We start from the raw sequence: 7,671 nt of genomic DNA on the forward strand, positions 1-7,671 counted from the left end.
TTGGTAAGCACTTAATTTTCATTCCAGACTTAGGTTTCATACAAGGATTACCTAGCCCTTATTTAGAAAGTCATGCCAATTTCAGCTACAGTTACAATGTTGATTTGAATCTAAAATTTCACAGAAAATACATTTGTTCTAATTACTAATGACTGTTCTGCCTGGTAGTTAAGAGATAAGAATATGTGGTCTTTTCTCCAACAGCCCAACATTTATTTAAAATTAATTAGCAGAAAACAATAGCTCAATAAATATCTTTGAATAAATGAATAACACTAACTGGTGCCATTTTCTAACCAGCTTGTTGCCTGCCATTGTGTGGGTTCCACATGAAAGTGATCAAACCCATAGTTATTATGCCTCATTTGAGTCTGGAAACTGTACTGGATTCTGGAGATTGAGAAGTGAAGAGAGATCACAATCTGGTTTGAAAAGGGAGAAAGTAGAGTAAATGGTGAAAGGTAATGAAATCATCATCAGCTTTAATTTAAACTACCACCCTACCATCATCAAAAAGTCTACAAACGACAAAAGCTAGAGAGGGTGTGGGGAAAAGGGAATCCTCCTATACTATTGATGGGAATATAAATTGCTGCAGCTACTATGGAGAACGGTAATGAGGTTCCTTTAAAAACTGAAAATAAAGTTACCACATATGACTAGCAATCCCACTCTTGGGCATATATCCAGAGAAAACTCTGGATTTGAAAAGATACATGCACACAAATGTTCAGAGCAGCACTATTTATAATAGCCAAGACATGGAAGCAACTAAATGCCCACCAACAAATGAATGGATAAAGTGGATGTGGTATATATGTATGATGGAATATTATTCGGTCATAAAAAAGAATGAAATGCTATTTGTAGCAACATAGATGGACCCAGAAACTATCATACAAAGTGAAGTAAATCAGATAAAGAAAAATATCATGTCATTTATGATATAACAGTATAAAATATATATTTTTTATCAGTATAAAAAATGATACAAGTGAACTTATTTACAAAATAGAAACAGACCCACCAACAGAGAAAACAAACTCAAGGTTACTGAAGGGGAAGAGAGGGGAAGGATAAATTAGGAGTTTAGGATTAGCAGAAACAAACCACTATATATTAAATAGATAAAAAAAAACAAGAAGCTACTGTGTAGCACGGAAAACTATTTTTAACATCTTGTAAAAACTATAATGGAAAAGAAAAAAAAATCTTTAGTGCTGGGTTCAATAGGGTCGGGAACCTCCTCCTGACCCTATAGGAGAAGGAAGCTATGGGTGGTGGGGGATGCTGTTTATTGCTCCTTCTCAGGGGATCTGGGGAAGCTAGAGTAAAGTGGGTATCTTATTACCTCTACTGCTTTCATGAGCAATTTCTCCAATATCACACCACTCCCTATCAGTTTGCAAATAAGTTCAAACTTTTTCCACACATAAAAAAAAATTGCTGCCATAGATTCGGTTATATGGTTATGTTTTAATGGGAATTTCACATTTTTCTAGCAAATCCCAGAGTAACTAAAACATTCTTTCCTGTGTGTGCGGCGGGGTAGGGGCAGAGCACCATGCATAGCCATATGCCTAGACATGCCTGATGGCCCAGAATGGGACCTTGGTTGTACAAATTTAGGGGGATTATTTCCATGGGAAACCATACAGAGGCGAACCAAAGAAGTCAGCATTTTGTGGAAGGGGCTATATCATTTTAAATTCCCATTAGCAATGTATGAGGGTTCAGCCTCTCCGCAATTCTTGCTGTGTATATTGACTGAAAATAAATGCACAACCTATAAAAGCTGAAAATTATGTTTTATTTGGCAGACTTGCTGAGGACTTAAGCTTGGGATACAGCCTTTCAGATAGCTCTAAGGGATTGTTCCAAAGAGGAAGGGGGCAAGCCAGGATATATGGGAGTTTTTGCAAAACAAAAACAGACCAAAAAACAGGCTGTCCTAGACTGGAGGAGCAAGGAAGTTCATCTCTCTCCGATGCTGAGAATTGGGGGAGAGGCAGGCAAGCCCCTTCAACACGCAGGCGGTCTGGAGCCCCCTTGTGGAGAAACACAGTCTACAGACTCGGCAACACTTAACACAGCACTTAATACAACAGAGCCAGATGCTCCGCTGAAGTGATGAGCAAAAACCAAGAAGAAATATGTGGGACCTGACCTTCTTTGGGAAGCCTCAGTAATACTTAGAAAGAGGATCACGCATCAGGACTTCCTGCTACATTATGGACAGGTGACAATGTAATGACAAATAACATTAAGCAAATGCCATGACACTGCACTCTCATCATTGGAAGAAGGGTGTACCTATCTGGTTTTGTGCTCAATTGCCATGGATACACTGACTGACCCCTGAGGACATTTTATTTGAAGACCCGCCCTCCCTCTAGGGTCCAAAACTCTTCTACATGTCTGGAGGTGCACCAAGAAGGGGGTATGGTTTGTTTTACAAACTGCCATTTTAAGAGTCTATGGACATTTTTTTTTCTTGGTGGAATCCAAAAATAATCACACTAAAATGGAAATACCCATTCTAATTCAAGGATTCTATAAATTCCTGTGTATGTTCAGATGAAGATGACCTTCTTTGTCCCATATTCTTTCAATGCTATTCAAAAAACAAAATGAACTCATTAGGTTGTGTATTATTTATTGATGCTCAAACTGTTCTTCCTTGAAGTTCACAGAAGATTTTGGGTGGCTTCTAAATAAAAAGATCAGAGTTAGAGACATATATTTTAATGCCTCGGGTTGAGAACTGTTCTAACCCTGGGTTTCTTCAAGCTTACAACAAAGACAACAAAATCTATTAATTTTAGCTTTCTGGTATTAATACTTCAGGAAGCCCAGTTTTGAAACAGAACCATGGATGCTCAATTCTCTACTATCCGCAGCTCAGAGAGGCCATCTTGGTGGCCAATTTGTGATTTCTTCTACTTAGCAGTCTGTGGAAGCTGACAGCTCCGTTAGACAGTGGATCCACCTGCCCTATCTGTTGTCTTTTAGCTGTAGAGACAAGGAAAAAATTCATAAACGTTGTGTGCTTAGATGGAATTCTCATGCAGCTAAAAGGTGGAGTCCTCGTGTTCAAACACTCCTCTCTATATAGGTAGTTGCGGAGGGGATAAAGGAAAGATCACGTGGGGGATTTCCATCTCAGTATGATTCAGAGGCATCCCTTCCAAGCCTTCACCTTGTTGCTTTAAATACAAAGGTGGAAGAGACCCCGTAAGTTTACAAAATAATGCATTCTAGTGACTTCATACTCTGAAACCAAACCAGCCTGGTTTGCAACCATAGGCTGACCATAAGACAAGTGACCTTCGGGAACACTACTGCCTGCCATCTTATAGGGTCATAAGGATTAAATCAAACAATGCTTGTAAGTGCTGAATAGAGTTACAGAGCTACTCAATTAACTAGAATTACTAGTACATCATATTACTACTACTACTACTACTACTGTGTTTCATATCACAGTAGCTGAAAAGAACATTTAAGCAATTCTTACCCTTAAAAAGAAAAACTAGCCTATGATTTAAAAAAAATGGTGTGGGGGGGGAATTGGATGAAACTGGGGATAACCAATTTAGGGCAGATTATCACTGATGAATCTGTGAAGTGAAGGCTCAGTAGCTCTCCCTGAGTTGAGGGAACAATCCAGATTCCGAGGGCAGGATGTGCACCTGTCTGTCTAGCAAGAGTGAACCCCAGGATAGGACTTCAAATTTTTAAAAAAGACCCAGCCCACCAAATAGTCCTCTCCTTCCACCCCCAGCAAAGCAGAAGGTGGAGCACAACTATCCAGTTAAAGCTCAAATGGGGGAAACTGAGAGGGAAGAGAATCAAGGGGAATCCACTGGTTCTGTGTCTGGGCAGCAGCGTGGTTCTGCCCAAGGTGAGTAAAATGAAAAGAAACAATGCACATTTGCGCAAAAAAGAAAGGACATTAAGAGGGAAAAGGAGAAGAAAAAGAAAGAAAGAGACCCTGCAAAAGAAATAGGAATAGTCTGCTCTAGGAGAAACAAATAGAGTGGGAAACAAATAAGACAAATGTTGGAAATCTTAAATATATAGAACATATCGAAACCCTGAGCCAAGGAATGCATTTGTCAAACAGGATAAGATAAAAAGATGTATTTCAGGGAGTTCCCATTGTGGCACAGCAGTAACAAATCTGATTAGTATCCGTGAGGTTGCGGGTTTGGTCCCTGGCTCCGTTCAGTGGGTTAAGGATCTGGCATTGCCATGAACTGTGGTGTAGGTTGCCAACGAGGCTCAGATCCTGCTTTGCTGTGGCTGTGGTGTAGACCGGCAGCTACAGCTCAATTCAACCCCTAGCCTGGGAACTTGGATATGCTGCGGGGTGCAGCCCTAAAGTGCAAAAAAAAAAAAGAAGAAGAAGAAGAAGAAAAGAAAAAGAAAAAGAAAGAAAAGAAAAGCAAAAGATATATTTCAGAGCTGTAAAGATATACTTTACTGCCAACCAAGAGTAAAGCTCTAGTCAGAAGATACTCACTCCCTTAACCAGGTACAAGACACCAGAAAGAATAAAAATAAAACAAGTGTATATTTAACTCGAGAAATATGAAAAGGAACAAAATTAATGTGAGGAAAGCAGAAACAATTAACACAAGAACAGGAAATAACATGCAAGAAGAGAGCAAAGCAGTGGACTTGGTAAGGAAATCTGCCTGGGGCTTCCTGGCAACCAAATGCTCTGTCTCTTTAAGACCAATCATTAAGGGACAAGAGCTGGAACTGTGCCCTATTCATTTGGGTAACATCACAGCCTGAGACAATAAATGTTAAATAATTGTGTGGAGTCCTGGATCTCCAGTTATAAAGAGAGAGACCATCTCTGGCTTCTCCAGCGAATCTTTGCCACATGGATGAGGGCTGGGGCCACTGAGAGGGCACAGGGCAGAGTGAAGGAACCACAGTGCCTACGGAGGTGTCTTGACAAGAAAAGTATCCAAAAGGTATTCCCTAGTGGCCTAGCAGTTAAGGATCTGGCATCATCACTATTTTGGTTCGGGTTCGATCCCTGGTCCAGGAACTTCTTTCTGCCAAGGACACAGCCTAAAAGAAAATCAAAGTGCCCAGTAAAGACCTACTGAATTAATTCCATTTACATGTGTGTGCCTCTTCCTTCCTGCCATCTCCGTTCTACCCATGCCCACTCCAGGGGGTGCCTGCCTTGACCTCCCCCTCAGGCCAGGTTCCTAACCAGCTCAGGGGCCATGAACATGGAGGGGCGGGGGACAGTGTGTTGTTATGTTCACTAACCTGTAACTAAACTTTAGCATTTCCCACTCTTATGATGTCTATTCTAGTATCTGTCCCTGAAAGTGTCCCCCAGAGAAATGACAGATAATTTATAATATACTGCAGTTTGGGAAGAGATCAGAAAATTTCATTGACAGTCATCACGCCTTCAACTGCTATGGTCGTTATTAGCCCTGATATTAATCGTACAATTTAAGGCCTTAATAAAGATTTCACAAAAAGAAATTAAATATAAATATTTTAGGAGTTCCCACCGTGGCACAGTGGTTAACGAAGCAGACTAGGAACCATGAGGTTGCGGGTTCGGTCCCTGGCCTTGGTCAGTGGGTTAAGGATCCAGCGTTGTCGTGAGCTGTGGTGCAGGTTGCAGATGCAGCTCGGATCTGACGTTGCTGTGGCTCTGGCATAGGCTTGGCAGCTACAGCTCCAATTAGACCCCTAGCCTGGGAACCTCTATATGCTGCAGGAAGCAGCCCTAGAAAAGGCAACAAGACAAAAAAAATAAATAAATAAATAAAATAAATATAAATATTTTACAATTATACTCTAAACTTTTAAAATATGTTGATAAGTAAATATCAATATAATGGATTTCTTTGGCATCCCTATTTATTTTTAATTAAAAAAAATTTTTTTTTGTCTTTTTAGGACCACGCCCATGGCCTATGGAGTTTCCCAGGCTAGGGGTCAAATCAGAGCTGTAGCCACTGGCCTACACCACAGCCACAGCCATGTGGGATCCGAGCTGCATCTGCAACCTACACCACAGCTCACGGCAATGCCGGATACTTAACCCACTGAGCGAAGCCAGGGATTGAACCGTCATCCTCATGAATGCTAGTCAGATTCATTTCCACTGAGCCACAACAGGAACTCTCCCTATGTATTTTATTTAATAAATTTGGAAACATTATTTCAAGAGGGGGCTATGAATCTCTCCAGGTGCAAAAATCCCCGAGGACTCTGCATCAGGATCGGCTGTTAGTGGTTAAAAAGAAACTTCTCCCAGAAGGGAAAATAAAAGTGGGGCTTGTGCCACTCTCAGGTTTTAAGAAAATCAAATTAAGAGAGGATTTATCCCTTAATGATTGGACTTAGGGAGACAGGAAAGCTCAGGAAAGGCCTAAGAAAATCATTGAAAGGCTAAAGGGCTATTGAGCCCTGGAGTGAAACTTCTTAGGTTTAAATCTCAACATGTCATTCACTCCTTGTGTGATCCTGAGCAGCTCTCTGAGCTGAGACTCGATTTCCTCATCCATAAAACGAGCGTCAAACTCACATGCTCCCCCTTCCCTCCCCGTCTCCTTACACCCCCCCTACCCCTGCCCCCACCCTGCCTTGGGCCCTGAGGGCTCAGCAGGAAAACTCCTGTGATGTGCTCAGCACCGCCCCCTCCCGCACACAGCGGAATCCCTGTGTGTAACCTGTTGGTAATAAAGTCAGCCAAATTTGTTTTCAACCACTTCCTCCTCTGCATCCTTTATTTTTTCCCCCTAATGATGAGATTCTTCTCTCACTTCACCCTACAGACCAGCTTCAAAAGGCTACTTTTGGAGTTCCTGTTGAAGCACAGCAGGTTAAGAACACAACTAGTATCCATGAGGATTCAGATTCCATCCAGGGCCTTGCTCAGTGTGTTAAGGATCCAGTGTTGCCACAAGCTGCTGTGTAACTTGCAGATGCGGCTCAGATCCCACGTTGCTGTGGCTATGGCATAGGCTGGCAGTTTGCAGCTATGTTTCAAGCCCTGGCCTGGGAACTTCCATGTGCCTTGGGTGTGGTCCTAAAAAAAAAAGAAGGCTACTTTCTGTCTCTCCTTTTCTTCCCCTCCTGTCAGAACCCACAACCCACTCTCAGATAAGGCTGCCATAACTTACGTCTCAGCATTTTTCAGTTTTTGGTTATCTCTTCCAAGAACGATGGTCCTATCATTGTGTGAGAAGCCTTTTTTTACACCAGCAAAAATCAATTTTGTTTTCCCAGATCAGATAATGTTCCTCTTCCCTGGAGCACTTGCCCTCTGCTTCCCTATACCCTACTTGTCTAGTTCAAAAATCTGACCTTGTCCTGGAGTTCCCGTCGTGGCGCAGTGGTTAACGAATCCAACTAGGAACCATGAGGTTGTGGGTTCGATCCCTGCCCTTGCTTAGGGGGTTAAGAATCCGGCGTTGCTGTGAGCTGTGGTGTAGGTTGCAGACGCGGCTTGGATCCCGCATTGCTGTGGCTCTGGCGTAAGCCAGTGGCTACAGCTCCGATTAGACCCCTAGCCTGGGAACCTCCATATGCCATGGGAGCGGCCCAAAGAAATAGCAAAAAGACAAAAAAACAAAACAAAACAAAAATCTGACCTTGTCCAAAAAAAAGCCTCCCCACCTC

This window comes from Sus scrofa, chromosome 3, assembly GCF_000003025.6.
Source record: "Sus scrofa isolate TJ Tabasco breed Duroc chromosome 3, Sscrofa11.1, whole genome shotgun sequence".
In the NCBI taxonomy this organism is placed as follows: domain Eukaryota; kingdom Metazoa; phylum Chordata; class Mammalia; order Artiodactyla; family Suidae; genus Sus; species Sus scrofa.